Genomic DNA, 13,707 nt, shown 5'->3' with positions numbered 1-13,707 from the left:
GACCAGCCAAGATTAGAATCTAAGGCTCCCAAATTTCTAACCTAGTGTATTTTTATGGCTCCACATGATTTCTGTCTTTTCTGTACACCCCCCTCAAAGCAACATTCTGCCTTATAATATGGTCTGTGATCCTTGTACCTGCCTTTCCCATAAATGACTTGAAGCTCTCTAAGGGCAAGAGCCTATTTCATCCATTACTCTCTGTCCTCATCTCCATTTGCTCAGTACAATGTACCACACCAGCAGATGCTCTGCGTTTTTGCATAACAAGACAGAGCAATTGCCTTTGCAGTGACTAAAAAGCAATGCAGTTGTCATTGGACAATCTAAGCAACATCAAAGGAGGCCCTGAGTTTTTACTCTTCAGAGACCTTGGCTGTTGGGAAACACTACAGCCATTCAAAGTGTATCTGTTGGATGGACATTAGAGTCACACCTCAGCCAGTGAAAGAAGGGAGAGGCATTTTAGTTCCTTTAGGGATCCATCTTCAAGATGTTGTGGAGATCCAATTCTACAACTCCTGTAAATTCAAGAGTGCAAAAAACTAAAGCCCATTTTTTTTACAATTTTATTTTTACTGGTCAAAGGGATTTTTTTTCAGGTAACCCAGTGAAGTCTAATTCTCTGACTTTAAAGAAGAGGGACTTGAAGTCCAGAGAGATGATGGTATTTCTCTAAAGTCACGGCATGAATGAATGATTGACTCTCCCAATATCTTGTACAAGCCTGTTTCAGCCCCAGCAAATGAATAGATGGTTGTCACAAACCTCGTCTTAAGAACAGAAAGAGCTGCAGCCTAGACGAACAGAGACTCTGTTACTTCCTGGCATTCCATTTTATCATTGGACATATCCAAACCTTGCTAAGTGTTAAATGGGATAATTTATGTAAAGAAGTGAAAATGAAAGTGAAGTCGCTCAGTCGTGTCCGACTCTTCGTGACCCTGCGGACTGTAACCTACCAGGTTCCTCTGTCCATGGGACTCTCCAGGCAAGAATACTGGAGTGGGTTGCCATTTCCTTCTCCAGGGGATCTTCCCGACCCAGGAATTAAACCGCGGTGTCCCGCCTTGCAGGTGGACATTTTAACCTCTGAGCCACCAGGGAATTTATGTAAAGCACTTAGCAAATTGCCTGATACACAATAAAAATACTCCTCCCTCCCTGTTAGAATGAAGTTCCTTTATAGTAAGCTTAATTCTGCCTCCTGGTGGTTTCCACTCTGTTGAAATCTGACCCATCCTAGGTTCTCCTGTCTAGAGACACTTAGGACAAATAATCCTTTTCCACATGACAGCTTTGAAGGCATTTGAAGAGAGCACCCTTGCTCTACTTCCCTTCCTTCAAAATGGTTCACTGCAAGACTATCCTTCACCCACTCAGATTTCATCTTCCTGCAAATAGGGGGACTAAGGTTGGCCTCATTTTCCACAAAATCATTACATTTATAATGAGAGGTTGTCATTCGGTCTCTGCCTGGAGAATTGGGCCAACAGAAGTGCACTTACCTTGTGGCCTCAAGCCCCTTACAACACAAGCAAAGGCTGAACTGAGCACAACACCCCAAGGTGGCCAAGTGTTGAAGTGTTCGGTCCTCAGGTGAGCCAGTAGCTTCACACTGCCACTGGTAGCTTCCCCAACACTGTCCTTGGCTCCTTACCTCCCCCATCTCTCTTCCTCATTTCCCCATCCCATTCCCACGGTAGAACTCAGCTACCCTACATCCCTAAATCTGTAGGCTCAATTGTTGAACCATGTAAACTGTTAAGCCTTGAGTCGCGCCAGGCAGGTGCTCCTGCTCAACTACCTATCCTGGCATGCCCCAGTGGTCCCTGCAGGCTCCCCAGGTAGCCCTTGTCTCGAGCATTTTCCCCAAGCTGGTGGCAAAAGTGGACCTTTGCCCTGGCGGGCACAAGACACTAGTTCTGCAGAGAGCCTACAGTGGGAGTTACCTTGCAAGCATTGAGTGGTTGAAGCGCTCCGTTGGACGACTGGACCTAGAGGTGGATGGGTCCTCACCTAGGTTGCGCTCCTTTCGCCACGGTCAGGCCCGGAATAGAGCGGCAGGCTGGATGGAGGGTTCCCGTCCCTCGTAGCCAGGAGTTGGACTGACCATTGATGAGCAGCAGGGCTAGGGGGCCGGCAGAGGATAGCACAGAGGCAGCTTCGGAAGGGGCGCCGCTGAGGAGGGAGCGCTGCTGGTCGCCGCCTAGGCAGCCCAAAAGAGAGAATCAGCCACCGGTTTCTGTGACAGCCCCTGGCCCCCAGCTGCGCCTCGCTTGTAGGCCGCAGTCGCTCTCAGCAGGTTACCCGCACGCCCGAGAGCTCTGGCGGAGGTGCCTGCGGCGTCAGCTAGGGGTCAAGGAGGTTTGAATTCAACTGAGCCTCTCCTGGCGCTGCTGCCCGCCAGCTACTGGGCGTCAGGACGGCGGGTTCCTCGGGTCACAATTGGCGGAAGACGGAGCCTTAGAGGCGAGTAAAGTGAGTAGGAGTGGTAGGGAGGGGCCCCAATCCTGAAGTTCAGATCGGAACTCTGCTGCCTGCACGGAGAAGGCTGGCTGAAGGCCAACGCACACTCCCTCCCAGGGGCGGACTTGGGCGGCCTAGATACTCTAGGGGGTGGAGGCGGAGGTACCGGAGCTAGGGTGAGCGGCAGAGCGTCAAACTCGCTGCTCGCTAACGCCACCCACCTCCCCGCCCTGCCGTGTGCTTGGGTCGCGAAGACTGACTTGGTCCACCAATACCTGACGTAACACAAACATTTCATTAGCCAAATGGCTGACCTCTCTGGAGCCAAAGGCTGGGAGGGCAGAGTAAGGAGGGATCCTCCCCTTTCCAGGCCCCTCTGAGAGGCCGCCAGAGACTCCTACGGTGCACCACACCCTGGCCTGGAGTCCCCATCTCATGGCTCCGGGAGGCCCAGCGATTTGTGAGGGAAGGGGAGGGTGGGGTGGGATGGCGCGACGGACTGTCGACAACCTTTTCCTGGATCCATTCAATCCGCTACTCGAAGTTTCCTGGCAATTACAACATCCCCAGGAGGGCAGATTCCCCGCCTGTTAATCATGGTGTGCATTTTTAAACCACCTCCCCCCTATCTTTTTGAAAATTTAGCTGGCATGCTTCCAGCCTACAAGCTTGGGATGGTTGGGAAAAGACACAGCTCCACAGCTCAAGTGCGGTGGGCAGGAGGACTTGAATGTTGCTTTCCTTCAGCTCTCACCAGATGTGTACTAGAACACGAAGGAACATTGCCTCTTAGATATCCCACCTCCTGGCTGAGGAAACCTACATTTGAGCCCTTGCTTGCTAGGTGGAAGGAACTGACTTCAGAATTTTTCCGGAGGGCTTAGTGAACACACCTCTGTTTTTAAATAGAGAAGTTAAGCTAATCAACCCAGAAATTATACTAATGAATCTGTATAACATGCCTCAAGCGGGGTGGGGGGGCGGGGTGGACTCACATGAATCACTTCAGCACTCTAAAAACATCAGTGTTCAATGGAGGGAATTGTGTAAGGCAGCACTCCTCTGGAAACGATTTTCTTGAAGTTCTGCCAGTAGGTTGAAAAGCAACCATCCTTGACAAATGCGTGTACTGAACAAGTTTATCCTGTAACATTGCCACGGAGATGTGAAAGGGGACCTGACTTTCAGGATAGATGGTCAACTCCATACAAAAGCCAGATCTGGGGCTTCTCTTACATTACACTCCTCCTACTCCTTTCCTACCTCCCATTTTCTCCTTTTGCTCCTAGTCTTCCTTCCAGAGTGTGTAGTATCTGGTAGGAGTCTGAGAAGACTTCACCACCTCCAAACTGAGAGGAAACCTATGAGCTAAGTAAGCTTTCACGTCTTTAGGCCTTCAATGGTGGTGGTTTAGTTGCTAAGTCGTGTCTGACTCTTGTGACCCCATGGACTGTAGCCCACCAGGTTCAGAGGAGTCCATGGGGATTCTCCAGGCAAGAATACTGGAGTGGATTGCCGTTTCCTTCTCCAGGGGATCTTCCCAACCCAAGAATCAAACCCGGGTCTCCTGCATTGCAGGCACATTCTTTATCGACTGAGATATGAGGGAAGCCCTTAGACCTTCAATATTCTTCATCTATTAAATGACCCTAATAAAAGGACCTTCTTCCCAGTATTTTAGAAAGGATTCAATGGGTTGATCTGTGCCTGGCCAATAATCAGAGCTCTGTATTTCTCTTCTTCCTCCAAGACAAAAGAAAGATAGTGATTCCAAGACTGCCTTTTATTCTCATTGTTGTACATGGCCCATTGCCCTTGATGAAGGCAGAACCAGATCACCAATGGATGACCATACTCTGAGGGAAAGGGCCTAGCTTCCTGCTTTAAAAACAAGCCCCTTCATGCTTTCCAAAGGGCCTGGTTTTTTGTTTTTTTTTTTTTTCTTTTTAGTCTTCCTTATGCCTTGTAGGATCTTAGTTCCTTGACCAGGGATTGAATTTATGCCCCTTACAGTGGAAGCATGGAGTCTTAAATACTGGACTGCCAGAAGAGTCCCTACAGGCCTGTCTTAATGAGCTCAGATCAGAGACTTCAAAACAAAGGCCAGCTCTTTCTACATACCATATGTAGATTCCTGAGAATATCCCCTGGAGAAGGAAATGGCAACCCACTTCAGTATTCTTACCTGGAAAATTCCATAGACAGAGGAACCTGGGGGCCCTAGTCCACGGGGTCACAAAGGGTCAGACACGACTGAGCAACACAAGTTGCAGGCATGCTTTTGAAAATAGGTAAGAATACATATTTTGATTGCCATAATTCTTCTTCATCATACTCACTCTGATAATAACAACAATAATAATGTCTGTGCTGGGTAACAGCCTCTGCAATTGGCGATAACAAGAGAAAAACCCTTTCCCCAGCCCTTATATTTCATCCTGCCATCTTCCTCTTAGATCCATACTTGGGTTTTATGCCTTCCATCAACTTTAAAACATATACCTTTTGTGTAAGACTGAATAATTACTTCACACAAATATCTATATCTTAATCCCCGAGACTTGTAAAATATTAACCTTACATAACAAAAGGGACTTTGCAGTTGTAATTAAAGTTCTTGAGATCGGGAGACTATCCTGGATTATCCAGTTGGGCCCTAAATGCAAACACCTGTATCCTTATAAGAAGGAGACAGAGAGAGATTTATACACATGGAGAATAAAAGGATATGAAGATCAAGCAGTGTGAGTTTTAAAGCTACTGACCTTGAGGATTGTATTGATGAAGCCACAAGCAAAGAAATCCCAACTGCCACTAGAAACTGGAAGAGACAAGGAAATTATTCTCCTCCAGAGCCTTTAGAAGAAACAGCCCTGTCAACATCTTGATTTTTGCCCCATAAAACTAATTTTAGGCTTTTGATCTCCACGACAGTAAGAGAATAAATTTAAGTCACTAACTTTGTGGTAATTTGTTGCAGTAGCCAAAGAAAATGAATATACTTTTATAATCATATTTAATTCTATCTCATCTAGTTTGTTGTCTGTGTCTTTGCTACAACTCCCTACCAGATTTTAAGCTACAGTGCACAGCAAAGGGCATTCAACACATTTCTACTTACTGGACAACTAACTAACCTAATGAATGAATGAACTGATGTCACTCATCAGCAAAGTGGTCAGAGCAGGGAAAAAGTGCCTATCTCATTGTAACCTATATCTATTACTTCTATACCTTAATGGTGTGCTGGGTTCAGTTGGTATATTTCTTCTTAAACAAAGAACAATACATTGTGTAATTTCTAAATATCCTACAGGATGTTAATTAGGCAGTATGGTATGCTGAAGTAGTTACGTAAGGGCTTGAGTTTTAAATCCCAGCTCTGTTATCAGTTCACTTATGACCTTGGGTAGGTAATACTCCAACTCAGAGCCTCTGTTTCCCCATCTGTAACATAAGAAAGTTTCTAGACTATTTGGAAGATCCCTTCCAACATTTTTCAATAGTTCTTAGAATTACACCACTGTTCTGTGACTGTCTGCATCCCCTTTATTTTTACACTTTGGTGGGGAGGTGCTAAATCAGTGATGGTGAGGTTGTAAGCAGTAAGAAAAGAAAGAAAATCAAGAAATGATGGTACTGGAAGGAAAGCATCAAAGCTTTTTAATTTTTTTGAAAGGAGATGACATACTCCCATGCACTTGCAGACATAACGTATTTCTGTACCTCCGCTTTGGCCTTTTACAATCACTTTACTCAGAGTACCTCACAGTATATATTCTCATAACACTAACATTCTCTGGTTTCATTTTCTAGTCAATGTCACAGTAATCCTAAGAAAAGAAAAGCAGTGAACCAGTACTGGGTTTCCTCAAACACCCGCCCCAAAATGTCACTTGTATCAGGAAAAATATACAGTGGCTTTTCATTGCTTTAGAAATATAGTCTCAAATCCCTTGCATGACATTTGGAAGCTTTCTACGATCTAGCCCTGCCTTCCTTTACTAATCAACTCATCATTATCTGAAGTCTGTGCTTCAGCTAACATTGTCACATCCTTTCCAAAACTTCTGTTTTGCTATGCTGCTCCCACTACTTGGAAAACCCTGTCCCCTCGATTCCACTGCCTTTCACCTGCCTAAGGAAATTTTATTAATCTTTCAAAGCTTAACCAAATGACCTTTCTCCATGAAGCCCTCCCTGATCCAGCAAAAATGAAGCACCTCTTCCCTTCCCTTACTTGAACCCTATTTATTTGATATATTGGGATGGCCAAAAAGTTCATTCAGGTTTTTCCATATGATGGTATGATGGAAACCTGAATAAACTTTTTGGCCAACCTAATATTTTCATCTTCTTACACACAGAGTAGAGTCCTGGTAGATACTCACCAAATCAGTCCACAAAATAAACCTAAAATGTCCCATACTTAAAAATGCCCCTCATACATTGTGAGGTAGTTCCTCACAATGTTAATTATAGAGTCACCATATGACCTACAATTCCTCTCCTAGGTTCATAGGAGCATCATTTATAATAGCTGAAACAAACCAAATATTATCAATTGATGAATGGACAAACAAGATGTGGTCTATCCATACAGTTGAGTACTATATATTACTCAACTTTTAGAAAGGATAAACTACAATATGGATGAAACTTAAACATATTATGCTAAGTGATGGAAGCCAGACACAAAAGGCCATATATTACGATTATATTTATATGAAATATCCAGAAAAAGCGAATTCATAGGGATAGAAATTTGGTTAATGGTTGCCAGGGACTGGGGGAGGGAAGGAAATGGGAAACAACTGGAAATGAGTATGGAGTTTCCTTTTGGGGTGCTAAAAAGATAACAGTAATGGTTGCTGAATGCTGAATATATTTAATTTCACTGAGTGGTATACTTTAAAAGAGTAGATTTTTATGGTATGCAAATTATATACAAGAAATATTTTTTTAAAAAACACATGCAATATCCCATGTAAACAAAATCATAGGAAAAGACCAAAATTCCAGTATGGGTTTGTATTTTACTAATAATTCCTCCTTACAGTCTGATTTCTTTTTAGCCTCACCTAATTTCTTCCTGACCTTGGCTTAAACTGCTTCTGACCACCTGTATAGCAGAATCTTTTTAAGTCAGTCAAATGTTTTTCCACAAGCTCTTAACTACCAGTTTCCTTGGAAGCAGACTGCAGGGTGTTAATTGTATAAAATGAATACAGGGCTTCTTCTAACTTTCCCTCTCCAAAAGGACAGTAGGCCTATGACTCAGGCCTATTCTAGATGGTCCTAGTAAGTAGCCAGACTTTTATCCAGTAACCTGTGGGTTACCCCAAACAGCTGTCTGCTCTGCCTGGCAGAGGCCCAAGATGTTTCTCTTCATGCATTCATCACTTAATTGCAAGGAAGGCCTTGCCTGAAAGACATGCTGCTCCCTGCCAACACAATGCAGAGAAGGACTTCACTGAACTTTATCTGGAGGAGGAGGTTGGGGATAGAGGACTGACTAGAGAGAGAGCTCCACAGGAGAAGTAGAGAGAAATCCTTGTCAGTTTGGGACCACTAGGCCGAGAAGGAGGGAGAGAGGAAGCAAAGGAGAGAGTATATATGCCATACATCTCTTTATTGGTGGAAGGGAAGCCATGGTATTTACAGGTCTTTGGGATGGGCCCAATACCTCAGCCAAATGTACCAACCAAATAGAAATACCCATCAAATGCTTTGATAATAGAATAATTCAAGGAGAAATTGCAATCACCTTAGGCCTGAGAAGACTATGTAACTCAGTCAGTTCAGTTGCTCAGTCATGTCCGACTCTTTGCAACCCCATGAACCGCAGCATGCCAGGCCTCCCTGTCCATCACCGATTCCCAGAGTCCACCCAAACCCATGTCCCTTGAGTCGGTGATGCAATCCAACCATCTCATCCTCTGTCATCCACTTCTTCTCCTGCCCTCAATCTTTCCCAGCATCAGGGTCTTTTCAAATGAGTCAGCTCTTTGCATGATGTGGCCAAAGTGTTTGAGTTTCAGCTTCAACATCAGTCCTTCCAATGAATACCCAGGATTGATCTCCTTTAGGATTGACTGATTGGATCTCCTTGCTGTCCGAGGGACGCTCAAGAGTCTTCTCCAACACCACAGTTCAAAAGCATCAATTCTTCAGCCCTCAGCTTTCTTTATAGTCCAACTCTCACATCTATACATGACCACTACGTAATTGACAATTGGGAAATGGGTAACTTATTAGTTACTTAAGTGATAAAATTCTACGTATATCCTTCCTTATCAGTTCAGTTCATTCAATTCAGTCACTCACTCGTGTCCAACTTTTTGCAACCCCATGGACTGAAGCACACCAGGCTTCCCTGTCCATCACCAACACCCAGATTTTACTCAATCTCATGTCCATCAAGTCACTGATGTCATACAATCATCTCATCCTCTGTTGTCCCCTTCTCCTGCCTTCAATCTTTCCCAGCATCAGTGTCTTTTCCAAAGAGTTAGTTCTTCCCATCTGATGGGCAAAATATTGGAGCTTCAGCTTCAGTGTAAGTCCTTCCAATGAATATTCAGGACTGGTTTCCTTTTGGAGTGACTGGTTGGATCTTTTTGCAATTCAAGGGACTCTCAGGGGTTTTCTCCAACACCACAGTTCAAAAGCATCAATTTTTAAGTGCTCAGCTTTCTTTATGGTCCAACTCTCACATCCATACGTGACTACTGGAAAATCCATAGCTTTGACTATTGGGACCTTTGGTGGCAAAGTAATATCTATATTTTTTAGTATGCTGTCTAGATGGGTCATAGCTTTTCCTCCAAGGAGCAAGTATCTTTTAATTCCATAGCTACAATCACAATCTGCAGTGATTTTGGAGCCCAAGAAAATAAAGTCTGTCACTGTTTCCATTGTTTCCCCATCTACTTGCCATGAAATGATGGGACCGCATGCCATGATCTTAGTTTTGTGAATGTTAAGTTTTAAGCCAGCTTTTTCACACCTCTTTTACTTTCATCAAGAGGTTCTTCAGTTCCTCTTCACTTTCTGCCATAAGAGTGGTGCCATCTGCATATCTGAAGTTATTGATATTTCTCCTGGCAATCTTGATTCCAGCTTGTGCTTCACCCAGCCCAGCATTTCACATGATATACTCTGCATATAAGTTAAATAAGCAAGGTGACAAGATACAGCCTTGACGTACTCCTTTTCCTATTTGAAACCAGTCTGCTGTTCCATGTCTGGTTCTAACTGTTGCTTCTTGACCTACATACAGATTTCTCAGGAGGCAGCTAAGGTGGTCTGGTATTCCCATGTATTTCAGAATTTTCCACAGTTCATTGTGATCTACACAGTCAAAGTCTTCAGCATAGTTAATGAAGCAGAAGTAGATGTTTTTCTGGAACTCTCTTGCTTTTCCTATGATCCAACAGATGTTGGCAATTTGATCTCTGATTCCTCTGCCTCTTCTAATCCATCTGTAAGTTCTCAGTTTATGTACTGTTGAAGCCTAGCTTGGAGAATTTTGATCATTACTTTGCTAGCGTGTGAGTTGAGTGCAACTGTGCAGCAGTTTGAATATTCTTTGGCATTGCCTTTCTTTGGGATTGGAATGAAAACACCTTTTCCAGTCCTGTGGCCACTGATGAGTTTTCCAAATTTGCTGGTATATTGAGTGCAGCACTTTCACAGCATCATCTTTTAGGATTTGAAATAGCTCAGTTGAAATTCCATCATCTCCACTAGCTTTTTTGTAGTGATGCTTCCTAAGGCCCACTTGACTTTGTACTCCAGAATGTCTGGCTCTAGATGAGTGATCACACCATCATGGCTATCTGGGTCATTAAGATCTTTTTTGAAGAGTTCTTCTGTATATTCTTGCCACCTCTTAATAACTTTGGCTTCTGTTAGGTCCATACCTCTTCTGTCATTTACTGTGCCCATCTTTGTTTTTTTTTGTTTGTTTGTTTTTTTCTCCAATTTTATTTTATTTTTAAACTTTACATAATTGTATTAGTTTTGCCAAATATCAAAATGAATCCGCCACAGGTATACATGTGTTCCCCATCCTGAACCCTCCTCCCTCCTCCCTCCCCATACCATCCCTCTGGGCCGTCCCAGTGCACCAGCCCCAAGCATCCAGCATCATGCATCGAACCTGGACTGGCAACTCGTTTCCCACATGATACTTTACATGTTTCATTGCCATTCTCCCAAATCTTCCCACCCTCTCCCTCTCCCACAGAATCCATAAGATAAGAATCCAAAGATGTGCCCATCTTTGTATGAAATGTTCCCTTGGTATCTCTCATTTTCTTGAAGAGAGCTGTAGTCTCTCCCATTCTATTGTTTTCCTCTATTTATTTGCACTGATCACTTAGGAGGGCTTTCTTATCTCTCCTTGCTATTCTCTGGAACTTTGCATTCAGATATCTTTCCTTTTCTCCTTTGCCTTTAGCCTCTCTTCTTTTCTCAGCTATTTGTAAGGTCTCCTCAGTCAACCATTTTGCCATTTTGCATTTCTTTTTCTTGGGGATGGTCTTGATCACTGCTTCCTGTACAGTGTCATGAACCTCCATCCATAGTTCTTCAGGCACTCTATCAGATCTAATCCCTTGAATTTGTTTCTCACTTCCACTGTATATTCGTAAGGGATTTTTTTTAGGTCAAACCTGAATGGTCTAGTGGTTTTCCCTACTTTCTTCAATTTCAGTCTGAATTTTGCAGTAAGGAGTTCATGATCTGAGCCACAATCAGCTTCTGGTCTTGTTTTTGCTGACTTTATAGAGTTTCTCCATCTTCAGCTGCAAAGAACAGAATCAATCTGATTTCGGTATTGACCATCTGGTGATGTCCATGTGTAGAGCCATCTCTTGTATTGTTGGAAGAGCATATTTGCTATGTCTAGTTTACCTTGATTCATGGACCTAAGATTCCAGGTTCCTATGCAATATTGTTCTTTTACAGCATTGGAATTTACTTTCACCATGAGAGGCATCCACAGCTGGGCATTTTTTCTACTTTGGTTCAGTTTCCTCTTTTCTTCTGGAGCTATTTTTCCACTCTGCTAGTAGCATATTGGGCACTTACTGACCTAAGGATTTCATCTTTCAGTGACATATCTTTTTTCCTTCTCATACTGTTCCTGGGGTTCTCCAGGCAAGATTGCTGAAGTGGTTTGCGTTTCCTTCTCCATGGACCTCATTTCTTAGAACTCTCCACCATGACCAGTCTTTCTTGGGTAACCCTATATGGCATTTCTCATAGTTTCACTGAATTAGACGGCTGTTATCTATGTGATCTGTTTGGTTAATTTTCTGTGATTGTGGTTTCCATTCTGTCTTCCCTTGATGGATGAGGATAAGAGGCTTGTGCAAGCTTCCTAATGGGAGGGACTGGATGTGGGGAAAACTGATTCTTACTCAGGTGGGCAAGGTCATTCTCAATAAATCTTTAATCCAATTTTCTGCTGATGGGTGGGGCTTTGTTCCCTTCCTATAATTTGTCCTGAGGCCAAACTATGGTAAGGGAAATGGTGACCTCCTCCAAAAGGATTGTATGCCAGCATGCCCTGCCTCCCAGAACTGTTGTAGTCAGTGCTTCTAACCCTGCAGCAGGCCACTTTTGACCCACACCTCCACCAGAGACTCCAGAACACTCACAGGCAAAGCTGGCTCAGTCTCTTGTGGGATCACTACTCCTTTCTCCTGGGTCCTGGTGTGCACAAGGTTGTTTCTGCCCTCCAAGAGTCTCTGTTTCCTCAGTTCTGTGGGAGCTCTGTATTCAAACCCCACTGGCTTTCAAAGTCAAATTCCCTGTATTTTATATATATGTATATATATATATAGACTTCCCTGGTAGCTCTGCTATTGAAGAATCTGCCTACAATGCAGGAAACTCTTGTTAAATTCCTGGGTCAGAAAGGTCCCCTGGAGAAGGGATAGGCTACCCACTCCAATATTCATGGGCTTCCCTGGTGGCTCAGATGGTAAAGAATTCAACTGCAATGCGAGAGACTTGGATTTAATCCCTTGGTTGGGAAGATCCCCTAGAGGAGGGCAGGGCAAGTCACTCCAGTGTTCTTGCCTGGAAAAGCCCCCTGAACAGAGGAGGCCTGGTGGCCTATAGTCCATGGGGTCACAAAGAGTCAGCACACAGGAAACACACACACACACACACACACATATATATATATGCATATATATATATATATGACATATCTTTAATCATTCATCTATTGATGGACATTTAGGCTGTTTTCATGCTTGGCTATTTAAACAGTACTGCTCTGAACACTGGGGTGCATGCATCTTTTTGAATTAGAGCTTTCTCCAGCTATATGCCCTGGAATAAGATTACAGGATCATATGGTAACTCTACTTCTAGATTTTTAAGGAGTTTCCATACTATGCTCCATAGTGTATGAACCAATTTACATTCTTACCAATAGTGTAAGTGGGTTCCTTTTTCTCCACACTCTCTCCAACCTTTATTGTTGTCAACATTTTAATGATAGCCATTTTGGACCAGTGTGTGGTGATACCCCACTGTAGTTTTCATTTGCATTTCCCTAATAATTAGCGAGGCTGAGCATCTTCTCATATGCCTGTTGCCATTTTATGTTTTCTGAGGAGAAATGTCTATTTTGGTCATCTGCCCATTTTTTTTTTTTTTAATATTAACTTTTGTGAGCTGTTTATTTACTTTGGAAATCAATCCCTTGTCCATAGCATAATTTGCAAATATTTTCTTTGCTTTATGTTTTGTTTACGGTTTCCTTTGCCATGCAAAAACATTTATGTTTAATTAGGTCTCATTTGTTTATTTTTGTTTTTATTTTCATTACTCTAGGTGATGGATCCAAAAAAGTTATTGCTGTAATTTATTTCAAAGAGTATTCTGCCTATGTTTTCCTCTAGGAATTTTATAGTACCTGGCTTTACATTTAGGTCTTTAATCCAGTTTGAGTTTATTTTTGTATTGGTGTTACAGAATGTTCTAATTTCATCTTTTACATGTAGCTGTTCAGTTTTCCCAGCAACACTTATTGAATAGACAGTCTTTTCTCTATTGTATATTCTTCATTCCTTTGTTGTAGATTAATTTAACAATAGGTATGTAAGTTTATTTCTGTGCTTTCTATCCTGTTTCACTGATCTATGTTTCTCTTTTTCTGCCAGTGACGTACTGTTTTAATTACTGTAGCTTATTAGTGTAATTTGGAGTCAGGCA

The 13,707-nt window shown here is 43.0% G+C and overlaps 1 protein-coding gene across 6 annotated transcripts in view; it reads right to left on the bottom strand.

The window, feature by feature from the left end:
- The window catches only part of ARHGEF9 (Cdc42 guanine nucleotide exchange factor 9), a 420,665-nt gene extending 418,235 nt beyond the window's left edge, over nucleotides 1-2,430 (bottom strand). For 5 of the 6 annotated variants that reach the window (XM_024988153.2, XM_015461719.3, XM_059883492.1 and 2 more), the window contains exon 1: nucleotides 1,953-2,430. The gene's annotated coding sequence lies outside the window, so the exon portion shown is untranslated. The remainder of the gene's footprint in view (nucleotides 1-1,952) is intronic. The other variant, XM_015461721.3, reaches the window with a different exon arrangement.
- Nucleotides 2,431-13,707: the final 11,277 nt, after the last annotated feature.

This window comes from Bos taurus, chromosome X (genome assembly GCF_002263795.3).
Source record: "Bos taurus isolate L1 Dominette 01449 registration number 42190680 breed Hereford chromosome X, ARS-UCD2.0, whole genome shotgun sequence".
In the NCBI taxonomy this organism is placed as follows: domain Eukaryota; kingdom Metazoa; phylum Chordata; class Mammalia; order Artiodactyla; family Bovidae; genus Bos; species Bos taurus.
This window is presented reverse-complemented; position numbering and strand designations above follow the sequence as displayed.